The sequence below is a fragment of the Nycticebus coucang genome, chromosome X, assembly GCF_027406575.1.
Source record: "Nycticebus coucang isolate mNycCou1 chromosome X, mNycCou1.pri, whole genome shotgun sequence".
NCBI lineage: Eukaryota > Metazoa > Chordata > Mammalia > Primates > Lorisidae > Nycticebus > Nycticebus coucang.
Window position 1 is genome coordinate 164,937,454 of NC_069804.1, and position 21,647 is coordinate 164,959,100.

The 21,647-nt window shown below is 40.1% G+C and overlaps 2 pseudogenes; one reads left to right on the forward strand and one right to left on the reverse strand.

Annotated features, from left to right (window-relative positions):
- The first annotated feature begins 624 nt into the window (after window positions 1–624).
- On the forward strand, window positions 625–1,403 carry LOC128577149 (peroxisomal membrane protein 11B-like; annotated as a pseudogene).
- Window positions 1,404–16,035: 14,632 nt separating this feature from the next.
- On the reverse strand, window positions 16,036–17,202 carry LOC128577072 (transcription factor Spi-C-like; annotated as a pseudogene).
- Window positions 17,203–21,647: the final 4,445 nt, after the last annotated feature.

Consider the following 21,647-nt stretch of genomic DNA (forward strand, 5'->3'; position numbering starts at 1 on the left):
TATTTTTGTTGTGGGCAGCGCCTGTGGCTCAAAGGAGTAGGGCACTGGCCCCATATGCTGGAGGTGGTGGGTTCAAACCCAGCCCCAGCCAAAAACTGCAAAAATATATATATTTTTTTGTTGTAAAGAATACATAAAAATTACCATCTTAACCAATTTTAAGTGTACAACTCAGTAATGTTAAGTATATTACCATTGCAGTGAAACAGATATCCAGAATGTTTTCATCTTGAAGTTCTGAAACTCTACAACCGTTAAATGACAACTCTCCTTTCCCCCATCCTCCAAGCCCCTGTTAACCACTACTCTTTTTTTTTGAGACCGAGTCTTACTTTGTCGCCCTTGGCAGAGTGCCGTGGCGGTGGTGTCACAGCTCACAGCAACCTCAAACTCTTGGGCTCAAGTGTTCCTCTTGTCTCAGCCTCCCTTGTAGGTGGGACTACAGGTGCCCACCACAATGCCCGGCTATATTTTAGAGATGGGGGTCTCACTCTGGCTCAGGCTGGTCTCAAACTCGGCCTCCCAAGTGCTGGGATTACAGGCGTGAGCCACCGTGCCTGGCCCTATTTTCTTTCTTTTTAAATTTATTAACAGCGGAGCCGCGCAGCCGAGGCAGGCATAGTCATGGATGCCTGGGTCCACTTCAGTGCTCAGAATCAGGCCTGGGGGCGGCTGTGTAGGGCTGCTCAGTATGCTTGCACTATTCTTTCCCATGCCCTGCAGAGACAGGGGCCAGTCCTGAGTTACAGAAACAAATTCAACAACTGGAGGGTCATCTGAGCCTTGGAAGAAGGCTTCTATGCCTGAGTAACTCTGTGGATGCCCTTAAGTCAGCCAAAAATGCTTTGCACATCTCAGATGTTGTCCTGAGATTCTGCATCACTGTTAGTCACCTCAGTCAAGCCTTGTACTTTGCCCGTGACAATGTCCTGTGGGCTGGAAAGTCTGGGCTGGCTCCCTGTGTGGATCAGGAGAAGTGGGCCCAGCGTCCATTCAGGTATTATCTGTTCTCCCTCATCATGAATTTGAGTCGTGATGCTTATGAGATTTGCCCATTGATGGAACAAGAGTCTTTAGTTTATAGATGGCGACTGAAGAGTTCTGGAGGAGGAATCCCAGGAGGAATTGAAACTGGTGGATTTGGGGGATCAGGGACACCAGGAGGAGGTCAACCACAATGGGCTGTTAAGTTTCTGCCCCAAGTCCTGCTCCTGGCTCGAGTCCTTCAAGGTCATTCCCCACTTCTGCTGGATGTGGTCAGAAATGCCTGTAATCTCTTCATTCTGCTGGACAAACGAGGCCTCTGGCTGTGTGGCCCTGGGATTGTGGGGCTTTGTGGCCTCATGTCTTCCATCCTGTCTATTCTCACCCTAATATGTCCCTGGCTACGACTGAAACCCTGACATTCTGGTACAGGAAAAGGAGGGGACCTGAATTGGTGAGATGGAATCTTGGATTGTCCTCCATGTACCAGCTTTGTTTTAATTCCACTCCTTGCTTAAAGCTAAATTTCAGAGATTTAGGGATAGAGGAAGAAGCTTTGGGAAAGATGAGGTAATAATAGGTTACTCATGAGGTCAGTAGGATGATTCTAATATCCAGATATGTCTACGCATTTGTTTTCTTCTTTCATTGGCTGTGTCTCTCTTGACTTTTTTTTATTGTTAAATCATAGCTGTGTACATTAGTTCAATTGCCTGTACCCATTCTAAGATGCACCATAGATGTGGCCCCACCCATTACCCTCCCTCCACCAAAACCTCCCCCCTCCCTTCCCCTTCCTTGGCCCTTTCCCCATAGTCTTGTGCTATAGTTGGGTTATAGTCTTCATGTGAAAGCTATAATTTAGCTTCATAGTAGGGCTGAGTACATTGGATACTTTTTCTTCCATTCCTGAGATACTTTGCTAAGAAGAATATGTTCCAGCTCCATCCATGTAAACATGAAAGAGGTAAAGTCTCCATCTTTCTTTAAGGCTGCATAGTATTCCATGGTATACATGTACCACAATTTGCTAGTCCATTCATGGGTCAATGGGCACTTGGGTGTCTTCCATGATTTAGCAGTTATGAATTGGGCTGCAATAAACATTCTGGTACAGATGTCTTTGTTATATTGTGACTTTTGGTCTTCTGGGTATAAACCTAGTAAAGGAATTATAGGATCGAATGGCAGGTCTATTTTTAGGTCTCTAAGTGTTCTCCAAACATCCTTCCAGAAGGAACGTATTAGTGGGCATTCCCACCAGCAGTGTAGAAGTGTGCCCTTTCCTCCACATCCATGCCAACATTTCTGCTTTGGGGATTTTGTTATGTGGGCTACTCTTACTGGGGTTAGGTGATATCTCAAAGTAGTTTTGATTTGCATTTCTCTGATGATTAAGGATGATGAGCTTTTTTTCATGTGTTTGTAGATTGTGCGTCGGTCTTCTTTAGAGTAGTTTCTCTTCAAGTCCCTTGCCCTGAGATGGGGTCACGTGTTCTTTTCTTGTTAATACGTTTGAGTTCTCTGTGGATTCTGGTTATTAGACCTTTATCGGAGGTATAACCTGCAAATATTTTCTCCCATTCTGAGGGCTGTCTGCTTGCTTTACTCACTATGTTCTTGGCTGTGCAGAAGCTTTTTAATTTGATCAGGTCCCAGTAGTGTATTTTTGATACTGCTTCAATTGCCTGGGGAGTCCTCCTCATAAAATATTCACCCAGGCCGATTCCTTCAAGAGTTTTCCCTGCACTTTCTTCAAGTATTTTTATAGTTTCATGTCTTAAGTTTAATCTTTTATCCAATGAAAGTCTATCTTAGTTTATGGTGAAAGGTGTGGGTCCAGTTTCAATCTTCTACAGGTTGCCAGCCAGTTTACCCAGCACCATTTGTTAAATAGGGAATCTTTTTCCCCACTGAATGTTTTCAATTGGCTTGTCAAAGATCAAATAACGGTAAGTAGCTGGATCCATCTCTTGGTTCTCTATTCTGTTCCAGACATCTACTTCTCTGTTTTTGTGCCAGTACCATGCTGTTTTGATCACTATGGATTTATAGTACAGTTTCAGGTCTGGTAGCGTGATTCCTCCTGCTTTGTTTTTATTGTTCAGTAATGTTTTGGCTATTCGAGGTTTTTTCTGATTCCATATAAAACGAAGTATTATTTTTTCAAGATCTTTAAAGTATGACAATGGAGCTTTGATAGGAATTGCATTAAAATTATATATTGCTTTGGGCAGTATGGTCATTTTAACAATGTTGACTCTTCCCAGCCATGAGCATGGTATGTTTTTCCATCTGTTAACATCTTCAGCTATCTCTTTTCTTAGAGTTTCATAGTTCTCTTTGTAGAGATCTTTCATGTCCTTTGTTAGGTATACTCCCAAATATTTCATCTTCTTTGGCACTACTGTGAAAGGAATAGAGTCCTTGACTGTTTGTTCGGCTTGGTTATTGTTGGTATATATAAAGGCTACAGATTTATGGGTGTCAATTTTGTAGTCTGAGACATTGCTATATTCCTTGATCAATTCTAAAAGTTTTATAGTAGAATCCCTAGTGTCTTCCAGATATATGATCATATCATCTGCGAAGAGTGAAAGTTTGATCTCTTCTGACCCTATGTGGATACCCTTGATTGCCTTTTCTTCCCTAATTGCAATGGCTAAAACTTCCATTACAATGTTAAAGAGCAATGGAGACAATGGGCAACCTTGCCTGGTTCCTGATCTAAGTGGAAATGATTTCAATTTAACTCCATTCAATACGACATTGGCTGTGGGTTTGCTGTAGATGGCCTCTATTAGTTTAAGAAATGTCCCTTCTATACCAATTTTCTTAAGTGTTCTGATCATGAAGCGATGCTGGATATTATCAAAAGCTTTTTCTGCGTCAATTGAAAGAATCATATGGTCTTTATTTTTAAGTTTGTTTATGTGTTGAATTACATTTATAGATTTATGTATATTGAACCAGCCTTGAGACCCTGGGATAAATCCAACTTGGTCATGGTGTATAATTTTTTTGATGTGTTGTTGGATTCTGTTTGTTAGGATCTTATTGAGTATTTTAGCATCTATATTCATTAGTGATATTGGTCTATAATTTGTCTCTCTTGACTTTTTACTTTGTGTCTCTTAAGTCTATTTTAAGGATCTAAGTCTATGTGTCCCTCTTATTTACATTCTGAGTCCCCTGTCCAGGAATTTAATCAGCAGAATTGCTTTTTGGTAGGGAACTTGTGGAGTTTTGTCTAACTGCCTTCTTTGTTCTCACAGAGGTGGCTTGTGGCAGATTTTTCCTTTTTAAGACTCCTAATCATTATTTTTAGACTTTATGTCCCAGTGGACTCTTCCCTGTGTCTGCACCACAGGTGGTTTGATGCTTCCTCTTCCTCCCTCATGTCTACCTTACCAACCTTGTGATTTGGCCCTTACTCTTCCCTATCTCCACCCCTTGAGATTTCTGCTTATATTTGATTTCAGAGCTTTGTTCTCCAGCCTGTTTTTACCCCTTCTTTGCCTATCCAGAATGATGCTGTGTCTAGCATCTTGCTGTAAATACTGTATAATGATCCCATGTAAATAGTTGTGGCTCATGCCCACAATGGAGATCAAGCCTTCTAGGTCAGCAAATTAAAGATGATTTTGCTCACTATAAAAAAAAAAAAAAAAAGATCCTGAGGGAGTTGGTTAACGGCCCCCACCCCCCACCCCATCACCACCATCCCTTCTGCTACATGAGATCATGGCATTTGTTGCCTCCAGAGGATTGAGCAACAAGGTGTCATCTGAGAAGTGAGGACCAGAACCTCAACAGACTTCAAATGCTGGTAACTTGATCTTGGACTTCTCAGCTTCCAGAACTGTGAAAAATAAATTTCTGTTCTTTATAAATTACTAGTCTCAGGTATTTTATTTTAGCAGCACAAATGGCCTAAAACACCCTGATTTCAGTTCTTTTGAATATCTATCTAGAAGTGGGATTATTGGATCATATGGTGACTCTATTTTTTAATTATTTTCAAGAATCTTCATATTATTTTCCATAATAGTTTCACAATCTTTTATTCCTACCAGTAGTACATAAGAGTTTCAATTTCTCCTTGTCAACGCTTGTTATTAAATGTTTTTTGTATAGTAGCCATCTTAATGGGTGTGAGTCTAGTAATTCATTTTTGAGGTATTTTACAGAGCTAGTTGTACTTACTGGATTGGAAATTGAAAAGGCTTGGGCCAGGTATAGTGAGTGTCTCATGCCTGTAATCCAAGTACTTTGGGAGGCAGAAGTTAGAGGAGTTGTTGAGGCCAGGAGTTTGAGACCAGCTTGGGCAACATAACAAAACACCCATATCTACACAATTTTGTTTTAAATTAGCCAGGCACATACCTATAGTCCCAGTTACTCAGGAGTGTGAAACAGGAGGATTTCTTGAGCCTAGCTGTTTAAGGTTACAGTGAGCTATGAGTGGGCCACTGCACTCCAGCCTGGGTGACAGAGCAAAACCCTGTCTCTGAAAGAAGAATAAAAAATTAAAAAGCAGAATTCTTTGTCACCCATAGTTTGGAGAAGCACTGCTATCAAGCAAGTCTAGTACGGTGGAGTCTGGGAACAGAAACTGAAATTTTAGGCTCAGAAGAATTTAGCCAAAGGCAGGATTGAATCTTTCATGAGTTCCAGTACTTTAGTGTTTCTTTCCAACCTAGTTAATTTTGTGTTACCACCTTTAGATGACTAAATTTCTTAAAATAATGAACTTCGAATCTAGTCCTGTTTCATGTACCTTCCTGGGCACAAACATTACGTTCTTGATCTTCCCTGGCTGTCAGAATTGTTCATATTGTCATTCCATTGTCTATGGAAGATTGTGTATCCCTGTAACTCGTCTGTGAATAACATGAATGCCACAAATACCTAAGACTTCTCACCATGCCTTTGCTGTGCCTGTGCAATACTGTCCTCTCCTTATGCCCCAGAGTAGCAAATTCCTAAGATATTTAGAAAGTCAGGCAGAAAACCCTGTCAATCCTAAAGATTAACCATCTTCCACATTTGTACTTAATAATAGGGTCCTCACATTTGTACTGTGAGATCAATGACAGAATTGGATACTGTCTTCAGCTATGGGCAGTATGCTAATGACCACTACAGTCCTGAGAGACTATGCCCCTGACACAGTCTTTGGTATAGCAGCCATCGTTGTTGGCACCAAGATACCACAGTGAATGGGAACTGAGCTGGGAAAAAAAACTGTGGTCACAGATGAATGACCACAGTGAGTGGGAACTGAGCTGAAAAAAAAAACAAAAAAAAAAAACTGGTGTTGGGTGGCACCTGTGGCTCAAGGAGTAGGGCGCCGGCCCCATGTACTGGGGGTGGCGGGTTCAAGCCTGGCCCATGCAAAAAACACAAAACAAACAAACAAAAACTATTTTTCAGAGCACATGCAAGAAATCCCTGAGGTAGGCTCCGATGTCCTCAGGGGGCACTGGGGCGGGGATCTGAGGCATCATCAAAGTAGTGGAGGTTCAGTCAGAGAAGTACTGATTTGAGTTTATTATTTCTATGACCCTATTTTTACCTCCATGCCAGTGTCTTTGGCAACAGGGGTTACCTTTTAGGAGCCTAATTGAGTTGAAATATTTTAAGAAAGTAATTTTTCTTTCTTTCTTCTTTTTTTTCCACACAAACTGCTTTTATTGAAAGAAAAAAAGCAACAACTCAGAATAGATAAAAGACAAATATAAGACCAGAAATTCTAAAAATACTAGAGGAAAATGGGGGGGAAGTATATGACATTGGTCTAGGTAATCATTTATTGGATTTACCTCAAAAGCACAGACAACAAAAATACAGACAAGTGGGAATACATCAAACTAAAAAACTTCTGCAAAGCAAAGGATACAATTAACAGAGTACAGACAACCTACAGATTGGGAGAAAATATTTGCGAGCTATACATCAGATAAGGAGTTAATATCCAACAGATATGAAGAGTGCAAATAATTCAGTAGTAAGAAAATTTAAAAACCAATTAGAAATTAGAACTTGCAGTATAGTACACATAGTGAATTTTTAAAAAATCGTTTTTAGACAGGCATCATAGTGCACCCCCATAGTCTTAGATACTTGGAAAGCTGAAGCAGGAGGATCACATGAGCCCAGGAGTTTGAGATTACAATGTCCTACGATTGTGCCACTGCATTCCAGCCTGGGCAACAGAGTGAGACCCTGTCTCAAAAAAAAATTGTTTTTTAAATTTAAAACATTAATTTTTTAAATCTAAGATTAATATGAGGGTACAAACGATTAGGTTAAATTATTTGCGTTTGTTAGGTAAAGTCTAACTTGCAGTTGAACCCCCTCACCCAGGAGATGTGCCATATACCCTTACATTGTGCCCGTTAGGGGAGAGCACACCAATCCCCTTTCCTCCTCCCATCTCCCTCCTCCCACCTCACCCCTACCCCAACTTGAATTAGAGTTTTTCTCTTGTATAAATTAATTCATCTACTGGCTTCACATTAGTATTGAGTACATTGGATACTTGATTTTCCATTCTTGTAATACTTTATTAAAGAGAATGTTCTCCAATTCCTTCCAGGTTAATACAAAAGAAGTAGTGGCTCTTTTTATGGCTGAGTAGTGTTCCATGGTATACATACACCACAGTTTATTAATCTGTTCATGGGTTGATGGGCACTTGGGTTGACTCCACATCTTGGTGATAGTAAAGTGAACTGAGCTGCAATAAACATTCAAGTGCAAGTATCTTGGACTAAAGAAATTTTTTTCTTCTGGCTAGATACCTACTAGTGGGACTGTGGGATCAAATGGATGGTCTATTTAGAGTTCTTTGGGGATTCTCCATGCTTCTTTCCAGAAAGGCTGTATTAGTTTGCAATCCCACCAAAAGTGTAAAACTGTTACTTTACAAAAAATGTAAAGTCTCCATCTATATTTTTTATTGCTAAATAGTATTCCATGGTACACAAATACCACGGTTTATCCATGGTATCCACCAACACAATCTATCCATGTGTTGATGGGTACTAGGCTGATTCCACATCTTGGCAATTGTAGAATTTTTTTTTAATGGGTAAGATCAAGAGAGAAGCAAAGAAGAAAAACAAATTACTAGGGAACATGAATAGATATCTCCACTCAAGTTTTTAAAGCCACAAACATGATTTGGAATAAATATTGTATCATATACAATCATTTTTAATAAATGATTTCTTGATTTTTTAAAAAGCCATGAAATATATGTTGAGTAATTTTTTTCTCTTAGACAAGGTAGCATAAGGGAAAAAAAGAAGAGTGATTTTTTTTCACTTGAGTATGTGACAGGAAAATATTTAAATCAATACACAGATCAAATCATGTATCCTCTGGTGAATGGCTTAAAAAACAACAATAAATCATCTGTCCTGGTATTATTAATCTGGAAGAAAGTGGTTGCATAGATCTACGTTTAACTATTAAAAAAAAAAGAAAGTGGTAAACAGTTGCACAGAAAACAGAAAGAGCAAAGATACTTAGTCTATGGAGCTTAATTATTTGATGCCTTAAAAAAATGGGGGAAGTATCTCACTTTGTCACCCAGATTGTAGCTGGAGTGCAGTGTCACAATCGTCCCTCACTGTAGCCTCCAACTCCTGGACTCATGTGATCCTCCTGCCTTGGTCTTCCCAAATGCTGGGATTATAGGCATGAGGTGGGTTGATCATTTAAAACAAAATTATTTATTGCAGAATTTCCTACCAAGTTAATATAGATTATATGCTATTTGATAAAAGATAGCAACAATAAAGTTAATAGACTCAAAAATAGGACTATCTTCTGATTCCTAGGGTTGTTAAAAAAAAAAATAGGAGAACACAAACTCACAAACCAACCCAAAAGATTTAGCAGCATTCTTGGTTTGTTTTTTCTTCCTCTTTTCTTTTTTCTTTTTTTCTTTTTCTTTTTTTTTTTTATTGTTGGGAATTCATTGAGGGTACAATAAGCCAGTTACACTGATTGCAATTGTTAGGTAAAGTCCCTCTTGCAATCATGTCTTGCCCCCCAGAAGGTGTGGCACACACCAAGGCCCCACCCCTCTCCCTCCTTCCTTCTCTCTGCTTTTCCTTCCCCCCCATGACCTTAATAGTCATTAATTGTCCTGATATAAAAATTGAGTACATAGGATTCATGCTTCTACATTCTTGTGATGCTTTACTAAGAATAATGTCTTCCACTTCCATCCAGGTTAATACGAAGGATGTAAAGTCTCCATTTTTTTTTTTAATAGCTGAATAGTATTCTATGGTATACATATACCACAGCTTGTTAATCCATTCCTGGGTCGGTGGGCATTTAGGCTGTTTCCACATTTTGGCGATTGTAAATTGAGCTGCAATAAACAGTCTAGTACAAGTGTCCTTATGATAAAAGGATTTTTTTCCTTCTGGGTAGATGCCCAGTAATGGGATTGCAGGATCAAATGGGAGGTCTAGCTTGAGTGCTTTGACATTTCTCCATATTTCCTTCCAGAAAGGTTGGACTAGTTTGCAGTCCCACCAGCAGTGTAAAAGTGTTCCCTTCTCTCCACATCCATGCCAGCATCTGCAGTTTTGAGATTTTGTGATGTGGGCCATTCTCACTGGGGTTAGATGATATCTCAGGGTTGTTTTGATTTGCATTTCTCTAATATATAGAGATGATGAACATTTTTTCATGTGTTTATTAGCCATTCGTCTGTCATCTTTAGAGAAAGTTCTATTCATGTCTCTTGCCCATTGATATATGGAATTGTTGGCTTTTTTCATGTGGATTAATTTGAGTTCTCTATAGATCCTAGTTATCAAGCTTTTGTCTGATTGAAAATATGCAAATATCCTTTCCCATTGTGTAGGTTGTCTCTTTGCTTTGGTTATTGTCTCCTTAGCTGTACAGAAGCTTTTCAGTTTAATGAAGTCCCATTTGTTTATTTTTGTTGTTGTTGCAATTGCCATGGCAGTCTTCTTCATGAAGTCTTCCCCCAGGCCAATATCTTCCAGTGTTTTTCCTATGCTTTCTTGGAGGATTTTTATTGTTTCATGCCTTAAATTTAAGTCCTTTATCCATCTTGAATCAATTTTTGTGAGTGGGGAAAGGTGTGGATCCAGTTTCAGTCTTTTACATGTAGACATCCAGTTCTCCCAACACCATTTATTGAATAGGGAGTCTTTCCCCCAAGGTATGTTCTTGTTTGGTTTATCAAAGATTAGGCGGTTGTAAAATGTTAGTTTGATTTCTTGGTTTTCAATTCGATTCCAAGGGTCTATGTCTCTGTTTTTGTGCCAGTACCATGCTGTCTTGAGCACTATGGCTTTGTAGTACAGACTAAAATCTGGTATGCTGATGCCCCCAGCTTTATTTTTATTACTAAGAACTGCCTTAGCTATACGGGGTTTTTTCCGGTTCCATACAAAACGCAGAATCATTTTTTCCAAATCTTGAAAGTACGATGTAGGTACTTTGATAGGAATGGCATTGAATAGGTAGATTGCTTTGGGAAGTATAGACATTTTAACAATGTTGATTCTTCCCATCCATGAGCATGGTATGTTCTTCCATTTGTTAATATCCTCTGCTATTTCCTTTCTGAGGAGTTCATAGTTTTCTTTATAGAGGTCCTTCACCTCCTTTGTTAGGTATATTCCTAGGTATTTCATTTTCTTTGAAACTATGTTGAAGGGAGTTGTGTCCTTAATTAGCTTCTCATCTTGACTGTTATTGGTGTATACAAAGGCTACTGACTTGTGGACATTGATTTTATATCCTGAAACATTACTGTATTTTTTGATGACTTCTAGGAGTCTTGTGGTTGAGTCTTTGGGGTTCTCTAAGTATAAGATCATGTCGTCAGCAAAGAGGGAGAGTTTGACCTCCTCTGCTCCCATTTGGATTCCCTTTATTTCCTTGTCTTGCCTAATTGTATTGGCTAGAACTTCCAGCACTACGTTGAATAGTAAAGGTGACAGAGGACAACCTTGTCTGGTTCCAGTTCTAAGAGGAAAAACTTTCAGTTTTACTCCATTCAGTAAAATATTGGCTGTGGGTTTGTCATAGATAGCTTCAATCAGTTTTAGAAATGTGCCACCTATGCCTATACTCTTCAGTGTTCTAATTAGAAAAGGATACTGGATTTTATCAAATGCTTTTTCTGCATCTATTGAGAGGATCATGTGATCTTTATTTTTGCCTCTGTTAATATGGTGGATAACGTTTATGGACTTGCGTATGTTAAACCAGCCTTCCATCCCTGGGATGAAGCCTACTTGATCATGATGAATGACTTTTTTGATGATAAGCTGTAATCTATTGGCTAGGATTTTGTTGAGAATTTTTGCATCGATATTCATGAGTGAGATTGGTCTGAAATTCTCCTTTTTTGGGGGGTCTTTTCCTGGTTTTGGTATCAGGGTGATGTTTGCTTCATAGAATGTGTTGGGGAAGATTCCTTCTTCCTCAATTTTTTGGAATAATTTCTGCAGTACAGGAATAAGCTCTTCCTTGAAGGTTTGATAGAATTCTGGAGTGAAGCCATCTGGACCAGGGCATTTTTTGGTTGGAAGCTTTTTTATTGTTTCTTTATCTCAGTGCTTGAAATTGGTCTGTTCAGGAGCTCTATTTCTTCCTGGCTGAGTCTAGGGAGAGGGTGTGATTCCAAATATTGATCCATTTCTGTCACATTGTCAAATTTCTGGGCATAGAGTTTCTGGTAGTATTCAGAGATGATCTCTTGTATCTCTGTGGGATCAGTTGTTATTTCCCCTTTATCGTTTCTGATTGAGGTTACTAGCGATTTTACTTTTCTATTCCTCGTTAGTCTGGCCAATGGTTTATCTATTTTATTTATTTTTTCAAAAAACCAACTCCTTGTTTCATTAATTTTCTGAATGATTCTTTTGTTTTCAATTTCATTGATCTCTGATTTGATTTTGGATATTTCTTTTCTTCTACCGAGTTTAGGCTTAGATTGTTTTTCTTTTTCCAAGTCCATAAGATCTCTTGTGAGATTGTTGATGTGCTCTCTTTCTGTTTTTCGAATGTAGGCATCTAAAGCGATGAATTTTCCTCTCAAAACTGCTTTTGCAGTATCCCACAGGTTTTGGTAGCTTGTGTCTTCATTGTTGTTATGCTCAAGGAAGTTAATGATTTCCTGTTTTATTTCTTCCTGCACCCATCTGTTATTCAACAGAAGATTGTTTAATTTCCATGCCTTTGGGTGGCGTTGAGCATTTTTGTTAGAGTTGAGTTCCACCTTTAGTGCCTTATGGTCTGAAAAGATACAAGGTAAAATTTCAATTCTTTTGATTCTGTTGATATTTGTTTTGTGTCCCAGGATATGATCAATTTTAGAGAATGTTCCATGGGGTGATGAGAAGAATGTATATTCTTTATCTTTGGGGTGGAGTGTTCTATATGTGTCTATCAAGCACAGTTTTTCTAGGGTCTCATGTTAATCTCTTATATCTTTGTTTAATTTCTGTTTAGAGGACCTGTCCAGCTCTGTAAGAGGAGTGTTAAAGTCCCCTGTTATGATGGTATTATCAGATATCATATTGCTCAGACTGAGTAAGGTCTGCTTCAAGAATCTGGGAGCATTTAAATTGGGTGCATAAATATTTAGAATTGAAATGTCTTCTTGTTGTAGTTTTCCCTTGACCAATATAAAGTGACCATCTTTGTCTTTTTTTACTTTAGTTGCTTTAAATCCACATGTATCTGAAAATATGATTGCAACTCCTCTTTTCTTCTGAATTCCATTTGCCTGAAAAATTGTCTTCCAACCCTTGACTCGGAGCTTTAATTTGTCTTTTGAAGCCAGGTGTGTTTCTTGCAGACAGCAAATGGATGGCTTGTGTTTTTTAATCCAGTCAGCCAATCTATGTGTCTTCAGTGGGGAATTCAAGCCGTTAACATTTATTGAGATAATTGATAAGTGTGGTGGTATTCTATTGGTCTTATTTGGTGAGAGTTCATTGCTTAGTTTTATCTTTTGCATCAGTGTGGAGGTTAGGTTCTTTCCTTTGATTTCTGAGTTCTTACTTTGCTGCTGATCCATTGTGGTGGTCAGTGTGCAGAACAGGTTGAAGTATTTCCTGTAGCGCTGGTCTTGTTGTGGTGAATTTCCTCAATGTTTGTGTATCCGTAAATGATTTGATTTCTCCATCAATTTTTAAGCTTAGCTTAGCAGGGTACAGAATTCTGGGTTGAAAATTGTTCTGTTTAAGTAGATTAAAGGTAGATGACCATTGTCTTCTTGCTTGGAAAGTTTCATTAGAGAAGTCTGCGGTCACTCTGATGGATTTGCCCCTGTAGGTCAATTGGAGCTTACTCCTGGCAGCTTGCAGAATCTTTTCTTTTGTCTTGACTTTGGACAGGTTCATCACAATGTGTCTTGGAGAAGCTCGGTTAGAGTTGAGGCGACCTGGGGTTCAATAGCCCTCTGAAAGCAGTGTGTCAGAATCTTTGGTGATGTTTGGGAAATTTTCTTTTATAATATTCTCTAGTATGGCTTCCATTCCTCTAGGGCATTCTTCTTCCCCTTCTCGAAATCCTATAACTCGTATGTTGGAACACTTCATAAAGTCCCATAATTCTGACAGTGAACATTCTGCTTTCTCTCTCTTCTTTTCTGCCTCTTTTACTGTCTGAGTTATCTCAAGAACTTTGTCTTCTACCTCTGAAATTCTTTCTTCTGCATGGTCTAACCTGTTGCTGATACTTTCCATTGCATCTTTAAGTTCCCTAATTGACTGCTTCAGTTCCTTCAGCTGTGCTATATCCTTTTAATATTCTTCATATCGTTCATCTCTTATTTGATTCTGTTTTTGGATTTCCTTTTGGTTATTTTCCACTTTATTAGCAATTTCCTTCATTGTTTCCATCATTTCTTTCATTGTTTTCAGCATGTGTATTCTAAATTCCCTTTCTGTCATTCCTAACATTTCTTTACAGGTGGAATCCTCTGCAGTAGCTACCTATGGTCCCTTGGTGGGGTTGTTCTAGACTGGTTCTTCATGTTGCCTGGAGTTTTCTGCTGATTCTTCTTCATGAGTGATTTCTTTTATCTGTTTCCTTGCCCTAATTTTCCTTTCACTTCCTCTTGCTCTTTAAGTTCTTGTGCCTGTGGACTAAGGGTTACAGGACCAGAAGGGTGAGAAGGTTGAAGAGCAAAAAAGGGATGAAAGAAAGGAGGACCGAGTGATAAGAAAAAAAGAAAGATAGAGAAAAGTGAGGGGGTGGGGATAAGGAATATTGACAAAAAGAAGAGAGGCACAGAAAGAGGGAGACAGGGCAATATAGGTGTACAGTAGGGTACTTTGACACAACCTTAAAAAACCCCACCTTCTGGGGGTGCCCAGTTGGGTGGTTCCCTTGAGGTCAGCAGCTCTTTGCTAACCTGATCAGACACAGTACCCCACCTCCACCAAGTAGAGAGGAAAGACAAAAATGCTATAAATCAAACCAAAACAAGCAAACAGAAAACTTTACGGGGATAAAATTGGGTGAAAAACCAAATGATAGCGGTAGAAACACTAGCAAAAATGAAGTTCTAGTTATTAAAAAAGGTAGCAATGGCAAATTATAATTAAACTAGAAAAATTCAGAAAGAAAAAGGGATCTGTATGGAAAAAATTGAAATTAAAAAACAAAAGAACATGAACAACGTCAAAATAAACAAAAAAAACAACCAAACAAAAAAAAAAGAAAAAAATACGCAACCAAAAACAAAGCAGTTTGTATATGTTATTGAATATTGTCTGGGCAACACGTGGTCTTCTGGGGTATGAGATGTTAATCACAGTTCTGATACGACTGGAGGCTGCTGATTTCTCAAACCCCAGCAGGTAGACACCCTAAATCTCTCTTCAGCCCACTTAAAAGGCACTTTGAACTTGTAAACTTGCTGAGCAGAAGCTTTCCCAGCTTTCTCTCTGGAATCACTGCTGAAGTGGCTATCCACTTACCCAGTGTGCCAAAACCGGTCTCACTCTGCCCCTGAGGATTAGGGCTGCAAGGCGGCTCAGACCCCACCCTTAGGCTACTTGGTTGCTAGGTTACCAGCTCCCACCCGTTTCTAGCTCTGCTACCCTGAGGGCCAAGCTTGCTGGGGCAGATCACTGACAATGGTTCCGTGTGACCCACCGTCAAACACTATTAGCTCTGTCTGGCTCAGCGGCTCAGACTGGGCCCTAGACAACGGCCAAAGTTCTCCGCACTCCCGCTCAGGCCCTCAGCAATTCAACTCAGTGCCAAGTCCACGGACACCAAAACAGTTCACAGGTAAGGCCTTTCTGGTTTGCAGTCTCGCTGCTACTGAACTTACAGTTGCGGGCGGGTATAGACGGATTGAACACACGCGACCACTTGCCGGTTTTCCACTGTTTTAGTCCTCCTCTTGGGGTCCAGAAGTCTCTCGCTGACTCCCTGTATCCTCACAGGAGTGATGATAGGCAGATCCCACCAGCCAGAGATGCCTGGAGTCCTATCTCCCCAGACTCACGGTGCCCAGATGCAAGGAAGCTGTTACTCGGCTGCCATCTTGGTCTGCCTTCTCTTCCTCTTTTCTTATTCTTGATCTTCTCTGTTTCTCTCCTCTCTCCTCGCTCTCTTTCTTTTTTTTTTTTTTTTTTGTGACACAGTCTCACTCTGTTGCCCTGGGTAGAGTGCCAAGGCATCATCACTCACAGCAACCTCAAACGCTTGGGCTTGAGCAATCCTCTTGCCTCAGCCTATTAGGTAGTTGGGTCTACAGGCAAGTGCCACTACACTGGGCTAGTTTTTGATTTTTAGTAGAGATGGGGGGGGTTCCACTCTTGCTCAGGCTGGTCTCAAACTCCTGAGCTCAGGCGATCTAATCACCTTGGCGTCCCAGAGTGCTGGGATTACAGGTGTGAGCTGTGAAGCCCAGCCTCTGCTTTCTTAACAAGCAAAATCCAACAAAACAAAAAGACAACGTTAATTGGTTTTTCTTTTTCTCTTCATTATTTGCTTTAAGCAAAAATCCTGAATTCTAGTTCATGATGGGTAGCTTTAAAAACAAAAACAAAACTTTTCTAGGACTTGCTATAACAAAACAAAACAAAAAAGCCCAACAAAGAAAAACTTCTGGACTCTTCACAGGGAAAAAAAAACAAAACTCTGAATTCCTTCAGAGTAGAGGTGGAACAAAAAAGGAAAGAGAGAGGGAGAGAGAAGGAGAGGGAGGGGGGAGGGGAAGAGAGAGGAGAGAGATCCTGAAGCTCATAGGGATGGATTTCTGTTGCCAAGAAACTGAAATGTGAAAGTACGTTAGTAACCGGGGCTCGCTTAGCTCACGATGATTGGTATATGCATAGTTATAATTTGCATTCCAGTTATTTAAACTGAGATATTCTTGATCAGGTGGAAGATACGGTGAGCAGATCTCTTTCCCCAAGAAATAGGATGGAGAGAATCTTTGGAGAACGGCCTCACTGAATTGGTAGGTTAGCTTCTTCCGGATTTTAATGATCTCCCCTGTTCTTCCATAATTCCTAAGTGCCCTGGTCATTTTCTGATAAGTCATGGTCTTCCGGTAGCCTTTTCTCTTCCCCCAAAGTTGGGCAAGTTTTTCTTTGTTTTTCGATACAAACTGAAAGATGCCTTTGGTCTTATCTACGCACTGAATGCAAGATGCCATTTCAGGATTACACAGGGATTCGTGAAGGTATTCAAACAGTCGGAGCTTCTTCTTGCCTTTTTTTTCCCCCTCTGTGCTGGGAAAGAAGAGCAGGTTGTACCAGCTGGTTTTCAGTGATGTTGTGTAGAGATTGATGACAGTTGCCTTCACAACAGTGGTCTGCGGCACTGTTCATCACAGTTCTCCAATTACACACAGGGTCCTCTGCAGGCAACATTCCGCAGCAGTGGGAAGTGCCTCTGACGTGAGGATAAAGGTTGATGAAAGCCAGGTAATTTTTGTAATCTGGGGAATACTGAAGATCACCAGTTGAATGTTGCCTCAGTGTCTCAAAAGCATCTTCAAATGCTTGACCTAGTCTGTCCTGTTCAAGAGAAGTCATTCTTCATTAATAAATTGACGATTCTCCTTGTTAGTGTAGTGGTGAGTAAAAAACAAACAAATAACAAAGAAAAATAAATTGACAATTCTGTCCCTTGGCACTTGCTGCAGGAAAATATTCAACCCTTTACAAAGTTGTTTCATTAATGTCGGAATTGTTAATTCATCGGTAGGCTGTCCAGTACAGCATCCACTCGCATACAAGGTCATAATTTTTCTTTCTATACCTCCTCAGCTGCTAAACTACTAGAATGGTCCCTTGGGAAACAGATTTATCTCTTGCAGGCTGTTAGGGTCTCTGAGGCATCACTAAGAAGAATGTTTTTGAGATTACTTCGCTATGGATACTTGGCACTTGGAGAGGTGCCATGCTGGGTGTATATGAGAGGGAAATCAAGGATTTTCTATTGCTGCTCTTAAGAGAGCATACCAAAAATTCTGGAAGAGCTATTATATGGAAAAAATACATTCCAAAATGGTGTGGTAGGCAGAATAATGCCTTCCTCAAAGATGTCCATGTCCTAATCCTTAAAGCCTGTGAATAAGTTCTGACCTGGAAAAGAGGAATTAAGGCTGAAGATAGAATTATGGTTTCTAAAAAGCTGACTTTAAAATAGAGAGACTATCCTGGATAATCTGTGAAGGCCCAATGTAATTACAAGATTTATTTTTATTAATTTCAGATTAATATGGGGTACATATGATTAGGTTACTTAGTTTGCTTTTATAGAATTAAAGCCTGAGTTGTAAGTGTGCCCTTCACTCAGAAAGTGTGTAATATACCCGTGCAATGTACTTGTTGGGTAGGAATTTACCCACCCCCTCCCCACCATTTGAGTTGCATTGAGTTTTTTCTCTCTTGTGAGCATGTAGATGTTCCAATTTAGCACTGAGTACCTTTGGTGTTTGTTTTTTCATTTTTGTGATGCTTCACTTAGGAGAGTGGTCTCCAATTTCTTTGAAAATTTCAGATTGATATAGGGGTACATATGATTAGGTTATGTAGGAATCACAAGATTTCTTGAAAGTGGAAGAGGGAAGCAGAAGAGTCAATGTCAGAGTCAGGTGATATGAGAAAGACTCAACTGGCCATTGCTGGCTTTACAAGTGAAAGTGAGCCATAGAAATGTAGACAGCCTCCAAAAGCTGGAAAAGGCAAGAGAACAGATTCTTCTCTAGAGCCTCTAGAAAGGAACACAGTACAGCCAACACACTGATTTCAGCCCAGTGTGTTGCATCAGAGTTAACTACAGCACTGAAGGATAATTCACCTGCGTTATTTTAAGCCACTAAGTTTGTGGTAATTTGTTATAGAAGAAGTAAAAAACTAAATGGCTGTTCCTTTGATTTGAGTTGATTAGTTGCTTTATTTTTCCTGTTAATTTTTTTTTTGAAATTTCAAATCACATTAAAGGAGTACATGAGGTTTTTGGTTTATAAAAATTTATATCTGGGTATATATATAGATTTCTTTATAGATAGGGACATAGTTGAAAACACTACCCAACTTTGTGTGATTTGTCTAAGGTATAAGTGGATCATCTCTTGAGAAGCATCAGGAGAGCAAGCGCCTTCAAAGCTGGTCTGTAAGTTAGGATATAGAAACAGTGAATTTTTAAAAATATTTGGGCCTTCCCTTCAGTTGGATTGGAAGTCCATAGCAGGCCGTGTGGGTAAATTAAAAAAATTTAGGACTGGGTGTGGTTGTTCACACCTGTAATCCTAGCACTCTGGGAGGCTGAGGCAAGTAGATTGCCTGAGCAAGAGTAAAACCCTGTCTCAAAAAAGAAACAAAAAAGAATTTTAGCTTGGGTCCAACTACAATGAGCACAGTTCTCTAAGAATTGGGTTCACGATATTTGCGATGGTTTTCTTTTCTTTTCTTTTCTTTTCTTTTCTTTTCTTTTCTTTTCTTTTTGAGATAGTCTCACTATGTTACCCTCAGTAAAGTGCTGTGGCATCATAGCTCACAGCAACCTCAAACTCTTGGGCATGAGCCATTCTCTTGCCAACTAGCTGTGACTACAGGCACCCGCCACAAGGCCCGTCTATTTTTTTTTTTTTTTGTAGTTGTCATTGTTTAGCAGGCCCAGGCAGGGTACAAACCCACCAGCCCCAGTGTATGTGGAATGCCCTAACTGCTGAGCTACGGGCACCGAGCCTGCAATGGTTTTCTGATGTGTCAAATTGGCTGTGCCCCAGTTTCCAGTTATTTAATCAAATACTAATCTAGTTGTTACTGTAAAAGTAGTTTGTAAATATAATTAAAATCTATAATGATTTGATGCTAGATAAGATAGAGTACCCTGATTAATCTGAGTTGGCCTAATTTAATCTGTTGGAATGTCTGCCTTAAAAGTAGTGCGGAAGCTTCCCCAAGAAAGAGAAGAAATTCCACCTGTGAATTTCAGCTTTGGTCCATATCTGTGGATTCTAACTTACTCAAGATATTCCTTTCCTGACTGCCTGCCATACAGACTTGTTTAGCCAGGCCTCACAATTGCCAACTTCATGCAATAAAATTGATAGATAGATATGGTGATGGAGATGAAGATGAAGACATATATAGAGATATAGGTGCAGATATAGGATAGGTAGAGATATAAATATAGATATACTCTACTGATTCTACTTCTCTTACTGAGTCCTTTCTAATACACTCTGTGAAGGGTGAATGAACTGGAGTGTTTTCCATGATTATGATGCTAGGCCCTCAGAGAAGGATTTTGAATTGTTTTTAGACAACCCCCTGGTGGTATACAATTTCCTTGACCGAAGTTTACCACTTAAAGGCAGTTGAATGTCTGTTTACAAAAATGAAAGCTAGCAGGGATCTACTAGCTTGTGGCATTCTTAAACTTCTGGAAGGCAGGAGGAAAGAAAGCCTCAGCAAATATATTGATGTCATAGAGGTTGGAAAGAAGGCTCTGGCAAATGGAATAGCAAATCAGATTTGCTTAGTTCAAATGGAAGCAGGAAGTGCCCCAAATGGAATACAGTAGAACTTCTATAAGTTGACCACCCAAGTGACTGTAACAAACTGGTCAACATATGGAGGTGGTCACCATAAGGAAGTGGGCCTGCTGTACTGATACATACATGTAGTGCATGTCTGGTCTATGAAAACTGGGTCAACTTAAGGAAGTGGTCAATGTCAGGAGGTGGTCACCTATGGAGGTTCTGCTGTATTTCTGTGGAAACACAGCATCAGAATCCTGAAAAACTCCACAGATTCTCACTGTTATCAGAATTAGTTTGGGAGGAGGAGGAAGGGAAGCAGCATGAGAGGCTTGTGGCTGTGAAAGTGGCTAAGCATCATTCCACAAGCAGCTCCATTTAAGGGCAAACACCCAGGGCTGAGGTGAATACTGTTGGGCTGCTATTGAGGTAGGGAAGGTAGATACAAGTAGGTCAGCTGTAGCCACTGGGAAAACCACCTTATAGCACTTAAAAGAGCTACTGCAAATAAAGCTGTATCAGAAAAAGGCCACAAAATCTTCTGTGGTGAGGAACCTTAGCCCAGAGAATGATAGCTCAAAGGACAGGCTGACTTTGTGTCCCAACGTGGGCAACATGGAGGCCCAGATAGAATCGAGGCCGTGTTTTGAGGTGTTGGACAGTGGATGGCAGTGACTGTAATTGTCCAACATTTGCTATGAAGAGCCCTTGACCATCTCCCACAGCTACTTGGAAGCTGGGGGAGTTACTTTACCACCTCCAGAGTGTTTCCTCATCAATAAAATGGGAATAATGATAGGTTCTGTTTCCTAGAAATGCGGCACTGGTTCCATGAGAGGCTGCACGTGAAGTGCGTCAACCAACTGCTTACATTTTCTGAAGCATAAAAGATATTTTAGACTTCTGTGTCCTTACTGTTTGTTCCTTTTGCATGGTAGGAGGACTTGCCACATTTGGCTTCAGTCTTCTCAGACCCAGCTAGAAAATTCTTTGGCATGTGATAAGATGGAACTCTGTGAGCCCTTCCTTGATGGCCCTGTTAGGTAAAGCTGACCACACTCATTCTGTGAACAGTTGAACAAGCTTCTATCAATGTCTTGTCGGGATTCAGTGAAGAGCATAAGAAGCTCACACCAATCCAAGCTCTGAATTCCTCAACTCCCATCCCTGGCACTCTAATTCCCAATTGCTGCTGTTCTTTTTTTTTTTGCAGTTTTTGTCCGGGGCTGGGTTTGAACCCACCAACTCTGGCATATGGGACCAGTGCCCTACTCCTTGAGCCACAGGTGCCACCCTGCCGCTGTTCCTCTAGTGAACTATACTGGAACCGCAACCAGTCTAAGTTAAAAGGCTCATTTACAGACACATCCAGTTACAGAATAAACTAAATGTATCATTTAATTGTAGGCAAGAAAACCCCAGAAGGGCCCCCTGCGGGATCAGCTCGGAAGTGTGCCTCTATTTTGCCTGGCTTGGAACTTTTTCAGGGCTTCGGCAGCCTCCTGAGCACCCTTGGCTGAAATAATTTAAAGGCAAATATACTAGCCATAGCTGTCAAAGGCAAGGAGTAATAGACAAGGCAAGCAATAGACAGAACAGAAAGCCTGGCAAGTAAAAGCCTGGGGAAGGA